Source organism: Eucyclogobius newberryi, unplaced genomic scaffold (assembly GCF_026437365.1).
Source record: "Eucyclogobius newberryi isolate DKJ021-1_F unplaced genomic scaffold, fEucNew1.0.hap1 SCAF_19, whole genome shotgun sequence".
Lineage (NCBI taxonomy): Eukaryota > Metazoa > Chordata > Actinopteri > Gobiiformes > Gobiidae > Eucyclogobius > Eucyclogobius newberryi.
The window spans coordinates 4,312,836-4,319,424 of record NW_027315823.1 but is presented as its reverse complement, the minus strand read 5'-3'; the positions used below and the strand labels follow the sequence as shown (position 1 = coordinate 4,319,424).

Genomic DNA, 6,589 nt, shown 5'->3' with positions numbered 1-6,589 from the left:
AGATACGTCCGTAACGTACGAATCACACTATAAGATCGCGCCGTCATGTTCCGCGCTGTGTCCTGCAGAATGTCTTTAGAACGCGTTTACTTCATGACATGCGTTTATATCTTTACATTTCTCAGACGAAACGCGTTAGAATTGATCTGCGGTCGGAGAACTAGCTTCGCCTCTGACGTCGCCTCACGCAAAGCGTTAAACCTGCAACATGATTCTTTTAACCGCTTTAAACGCTAAAAACACCGACAAACTAAACCAACGCCGCGTTCATGAAGTGAAATGCGCCTCTCACTTGTACTCGCGGTGTAATCAAATAAAACTGTGGTAAACTGTGGTTGTGAAACGTAAATAAACAACGTTAGCCGCTGCGCTAGCCACGATCCGTATTTGACGCGACGTGACGTAACCTTTCAATACAAAAGCTGGAACTTCAAAATAAAACTTCAGAAATGTTGTATCTTGTTGTATTCCGCTCTGAAAGTCTCAGTTTACAGTCTGTCGCTCCTTCAACTGCAGCTTTACTTCCATTATATTTACTAAAAGACACTATTTAAAATGTGCAGTTTGTCTGGAGCTTGTGAAAAGTATAATCAGAGTAAATCAGAGTCAGATTCACAAAAACACAATCGTTTAGAGTCCAAAGGTTCAGCTCATTTTGCCTTTTGAGGACGAATCTGCCGTAACGAGGACGAGAGAGTTCATGAAACACTGAAGGTCATTCATCATCAAACACTGAAGGTCATTCATCATGAAACACTGAAGGTCATTCATCATGAAACACTGAAGGTCATTCATCATGAAACACTGAAGGTCATTCATCATGAAACACTGAAGGTCATTCATCAGCAAACACTGAAGGTCATTCATCATGAAACACTGACGGTCATTCATCATCAAACACTGACGGTCATTCATCATGAAACACTGAAGGTCATTCATCAGCAAACACGGAAGGTCATTCATCAGCAAACACTGAAGGTCATTCATCATGAAACACTGAAGGTCATTCATCAGCAAACACGGAAGGTCATTCATCAGCAAACACTGAAGGTCATTCATCATGAAACACTGACGGTCATTCATCATCTCACACTGAAGGTCATTCATCAGCAAACACTGAAGGTCATTCATCAGCAAACACTGAAGGTCATTCATCATGAAACACTGACGGTCATTCATCATCAAACACTGACGGTCATTCATCATGAAACACTGAAGGTCATTCATCATCACACACTGAAGGTCATTCATCATCAAACACTGAAGGTCATTCATCATCACACACTGAAGGTCATTCATCATCACACACTGAAGGTCATTCATCATCACACACTGAAGGTCATTCATCATCACACACTGAAGGTCATTCATCAGTGTTGTTGGTCTGTACAGGACACTCTCCGGCTCAACCACTGTTTGTTTGTTTGTTTACGAGTGAATTCTGGGTCTGTTCCTCCAGATCTTTGAGCATTTATTCAACTGTTTGTCTGAGATCTCAAAGTTTTCTGCTCCTCAATGTGGAAAAGGTCTAAAAACTAAAGTCAAATCAAATCATCATCAAATCAATTTATTTTTGTAAGGCCCAAAATCACAACAACAGTTGCCTCTGAGGGCCACAGGGAGAAATGAATCAACAATGTCTGTGGTGGCGATGAAGTCAGACAATGTCTGTGGTGGCGAGGGACGATGTCCCAGGGTCCTCTGTCCTTAGACTCTCCTTCTGGACCAGGAAAAACTACAAAAAAAACCTCTTTGGGAAAAAAGCGTAGAAGCCTGGAGGAGTTCCAGTGAAGGAGAGATCCGACTCTCACAGACGGACAGACGGACACGAGGAGACTGGAGCTGGACCCACTCTTCAGGCAGAAGAGGGACCGTCTGAGTCGAGCTGGACCCACTCTTCAGGCAGATGAGGGACCGTCTGAGTCGAGCTGGACCCACTCTTCAGGCAGAAGAGGGACCGTCTGAGTCGAGCTGGACCCACTCTTCAGGCAGATGAGGGACCGTCGGAGGCGAGCTGGACCCACTCTTCAGGCAGAAGAGGGACCGACTGAGGCGAACTGGAGCCACTCTTCAGGCAGATGAGGGACCGTCCACACAGGGCAGGGACCACTTCACCAGGAGAGGGGCATCTGGGTCCACAGGTCCTCAGGAGTGAGAGAAAGAAAAGAAGGCGGTGAACAGTTTGCAAGTGGAATCAAAAAATAAATATTGTTTGATAGCATAAGTAGTCAGAAGAAGAAGAGGATAGTGCTCAAGCTGTCATACTTCCCCCAGCATAGTTACTCCTAGGGCAGCGTAGCTGAAGCTGTGGGTTTATCTTTCTGTTCCTAACTACTCTGACCATAAGCGATTTCGAAGAGGAACGTTTTAAGCCTGGACTTAAATGAAGAGACTGTGTCAGCATATTTAACATGGGTCGGGAGCTGATTCCATAACACAGGAGCTTGGTAGCTAAACGCTCTACCTCCTACTGTACTTTTAGAGACTCTTGGCACCACCAGAAGGCCAGCATTCTGAGAGCGAAGAGCTCTGTTTGGATGATATGGTTCTATAGCATCTTTGAGGTAGGATGGGGCCATGTCATTTATGGCTTTGTAGGTCAAGAGTAGAATTTTGAATTTGATTCTAGACTCGACGGGGAGCCAGTGAAGAGACTTCAGCACTGGCGTAATGTGCTCTCTTCTTTTTGTTCCTGTTAGTAATCTTGCTGCTGCATTTTGAACCAGTTGAAAGCTTTTTATGGAGCTTTTAGGACACGCTGCAAGCAGGGAGTTACAGTAGTCTAATCTAGTCGTTACAAATGCATGGATAAGTTTTTCGGCATCACTTTTAGGCAGGATTCTTCTGATTTTGGCGATGTTGCGCAAATGGAAATAGGCTGTTTTACAAGCTTGATTTATATGAGCTTTATATGAGAGCTCCTGGTCAAATAAGACTCCAAGGTTTCTTACAGTAGAACTGGAGGCTACACTGACATTGTCCAGTGTGACTATCTGCTCAGATAGAGCGTCTCGTAGATGCTTAGGGCCAAGCACAATGACCTCGGTTTTTTCAGGGTTAAGAAGCAGGTAGTTTAGTGTCATCCAGGTTTTTATCTCCTTCACACAAGTACTAAGTCTGTCTACTTGATCGCTCTGATCAGGTTTCATTGATAAATACAGCTGAGTGTCGTCTGCATAGCAGTGGAAGTTAATGTCATGCTTTCTGATAATGTTGCCTAATGGCAGCATATAAAGAGTAAACAGAATTGGACCGAGTACCGAACCCTGTGGCACACCGTAAATTACTTTAGAGCTTGGTGAGGAGCTCTGGTTTACATTAACAAATTGGAACCTATCAGATAGATAGGATTTAAACCAGCTGAGGGCTGTTCCTCTAACACCTACATCACATTCTAACCTCTGCAGTAGAATGTTGTGGTCAATGGTGTCAAACGCTGCGCTGAGGTCCAACAGAACCAGGATTGAGACCAGTCCATCGTCAGCGGCTAATAACAAATCATTTGTGACTTTAACTAGTGCAGTTTCAGTGCTGTGGTGGGCTCTGAACCCTGACTGGAAAACTTCAAATAAGTTATTGTCCTGCAGGTGGCGACAAAGCTGTTTTACTACAACTTTTTCAAGGATTTTAGAGACGAAGGGAAGATTTGAAATAGGTCTGTAGTTTACCAATAGGTCGGGGTCTAGATTAGGCTTTTTCAGAAGAGGTTTAATGACTGCATGTTTGAAGGACTGTGGAACATAGCCACTTTCGAGTGAAGTATTTATTATACTAAGAATAGGGTCTATAATTAGGGGGAGAATGTCTTTGAGGAGTCTGCTTGGAATGGGGTCTAGGACACAAGTTGAGCTTTTAGAGGACATAATGGCTGAAGTTATCTCTGCTTGATCAACAGCTGTGAACCTTTCTAGGTTTACAGGTGGATTTATATGGGACGTTAGATTTACAGCTTGGGCTAGTTCAGGGCTAATAGCGGGGGTAATTTCATCTAATTTATCTCTGATTGTTTTTATTTTATTATTAAAAAATAGGAGGAAATCATCAGAGCTAAGTGTAGCTGGGATTGAGGGCTCTACTGCACTGTGACAGTTTGTTAGCCTAGCTACAGTGCTGAAAAGGAATTTAGTGTTACTTTTGTTGACTTCTATTAGATTTGAATAATATCTGGTTAGGGCCTTACGCAGAGCCTGCTTATAGGACAGCAGGCAACTTTTCCATGCTTTTAGGGATTCTTCGGTGTGAGAGCGACGAAATAATCCCTCTAACTTTCTAACTCTTTGTTTATGTGAACGCAGTTCTTGGTTGTACCATGGGGAGGCGCGCTTTGGCCTAATGACCTTCTGTTTTAACGGCGCTACAACGTCAAGAGCAGACTTCAGAGAATTCATGGTCAAGTCGACACATTGATCACTTAAACTGGGACTAAAGCTGTTCTCAGCAGGATCACATGACATGTCACTGAATATTGGCTCTATTATTTCTTTGAATTTTGAGATAGATTTTTCAGATATTGTCCTTTTCATTATAACTTTATTTTGTGGGACTGGATGATCTTTAAGAATAAACTGAAAGGTAATTAGGAAATGATCTGACAATATAGGGTTTTGAGGGAGGACACTGAGGTCACTAATCTCTGTTCCATACGTTAGGACAAGATCCAGAGTGTTCTTGTGAGTGTGAGTCGGTTTATTTACATTCTGAGTGAAACCAATGCTGTCTAACAAGGCGCTGAAGGCATTACTGAGAGCGTCATCACTCATGTTCACGTGGATATTAAAGTCTCCAACTATAACTATTTTATCCCAGGCTAACACTAAGTTTGATATAAAGTCAGAAAACTCTGTTAAAAACTCTGAATAGGGACCAGGGGGTCGGTAGATAACTATGAACAAAACTCCTTTTGGGTTTTTCATATTTGGACATGTGATTGACAGCATAAGGCTTTCAAATGAGTGAAATGCATTGTTAGTTTTAGGGCTCATAAGTAGGCTTGAGTGGGAGATCACTGCCACACCACCACCTCGGCCTGTGCTCCTGGCAGTCTGAAAGTTAACATGGGTGGGTGGGGTGGACTCATTTAGTCTGACGTAGTCGTCTTGTTGAAGCCATGTTTCAGTTAGAGCTAGAAGATCTATGTTATAGTCACTAATTAATTCATTAACTAAGAGCGATTTGGAGGAAATTGCTCTAATGTTTAGCAGTCCACATTTTACGTGTTTATTCATTTGTGTATTTGTGTCATTTGTGATTGTTATTTTCCTTAAGTTATTTGGTCTGACGCCTGAAATATTTTTTCTGAGATGTGACTTTTTGGCATTATTTGTACGAGGAACACGAGGGACACACACAGTCTCTATCTGTCTTGAATCTGAACACTTCACATGTAACAGAACGGGCGAGAGTTCAGCGACAGAGGAGCGTCTTAAACTGCTGCTCTGCGCCCGGGGCTCATCCCTAGATGGTCACTTAACACGACTAAGACTATCGGTCAAATTCCGAACTAATAGGGATGTACCCTCCGAAGTCGGATGGATGCCATCCCTGCGTATGAGCCCGGGCTTTCCCCAAAACGCACTCCAGTTATCAATAAAGACAACGTTGTTTTGAGGGCACCATCTGGATAACCAGTTGTTGAATGCTGAGAGACGGCTGTACAATTCAGCATTGATCCGATTGGGCAGAGGACCAGAAAATATTACAGTGTCCGACATCGACTTCGCTAGGTCACACACCGCGGCTACTTGAACTTTGAGCACCTCTGATTGTCTCCGCCGGGCGTCGTTACCGCCTGCGTGAACCACGACTCGCCGGAAACGGGTCCTACTCCGCTTTAAGATCCTAAGGTTTCCTTCGATGTCACCCATTCTGGCCCCCGGATAACACCTAACGCTAGCAGCTGGCAGCTTCACGTCTCTAACAATAGAACTCCCGATTACAAGAGTTTCTCTCGTGTGTTCAGCGGGCGTGTGATCGCTGAGGGGAGAAAACCTATTATAGACGTGAAGCTCACGGCGCTCTGAGGTTCGGCGCTTAGCGCCTAAAGGTTAAATAAAGCTTATAAATAGAAGAGTATGAAGGACAAAATACTAAGACGTACATTCACAGTTTGTACAACAACTTTATTCATTCTCATCCACCACAAAAGTGTAAAATATATTAGGTTCTTAAAGTACAAATACAAATATGAAAGTAGTAAATAATGTGTGCTGTGCGTCTAATACTGCGCCAGAGAAAACAGTGAAAAAGCAACAGTTTAAACCTGCATCAGAAAAAATACACAAATACTTTAATAAATGCGTTTTAACACTTGGACCCAGTTTTATACTTTTTAAAGCACTTTTTGAGTTCAACACATGTTCTATTATTATTATTTCTATATCATTAAACATTTGGCATCAGTTTTCTAATTATTACATAAACTAAACTTTTCCCATCTTTAGTGTCGACATATTTAATGTCTTTATTTACAAGAACGCTTTGGAAAATGAAATCTTAGCGTTTTGCAAGAGAAATGTAAATACATATAAATATTCCAGTTTTTGCATATTTGATATTGTGCAAAAGTCATTTCTTTAAAATGATTCAAACG

General features: G+C 42.4%; 1 protein-coding gene across 4 annotated transcripts in view; it reads right to left on the bottom strand.

The window, feature by feature from the left end:
* Positions 1–6,098: 6,098 nt before the first annotated feature.
* Positions 6,099–6,589, bottom strand: part of LOC140365199 (tensin-2-like) — a 55,437-nt gene continuing 54,946 nt past the window's right edge. For all 4 annotated transcript variants that reach the window (XM_072451480.1, XM_072451478.1, XM_072451479.1 and 1 more), the window contains one exon: positions 6,099–6,589. This exon is cut by the window's right edge and continues 634 nt beyond it. The gene's annotated coding sequence lies outside the window, so the exon portion shown is untranslated.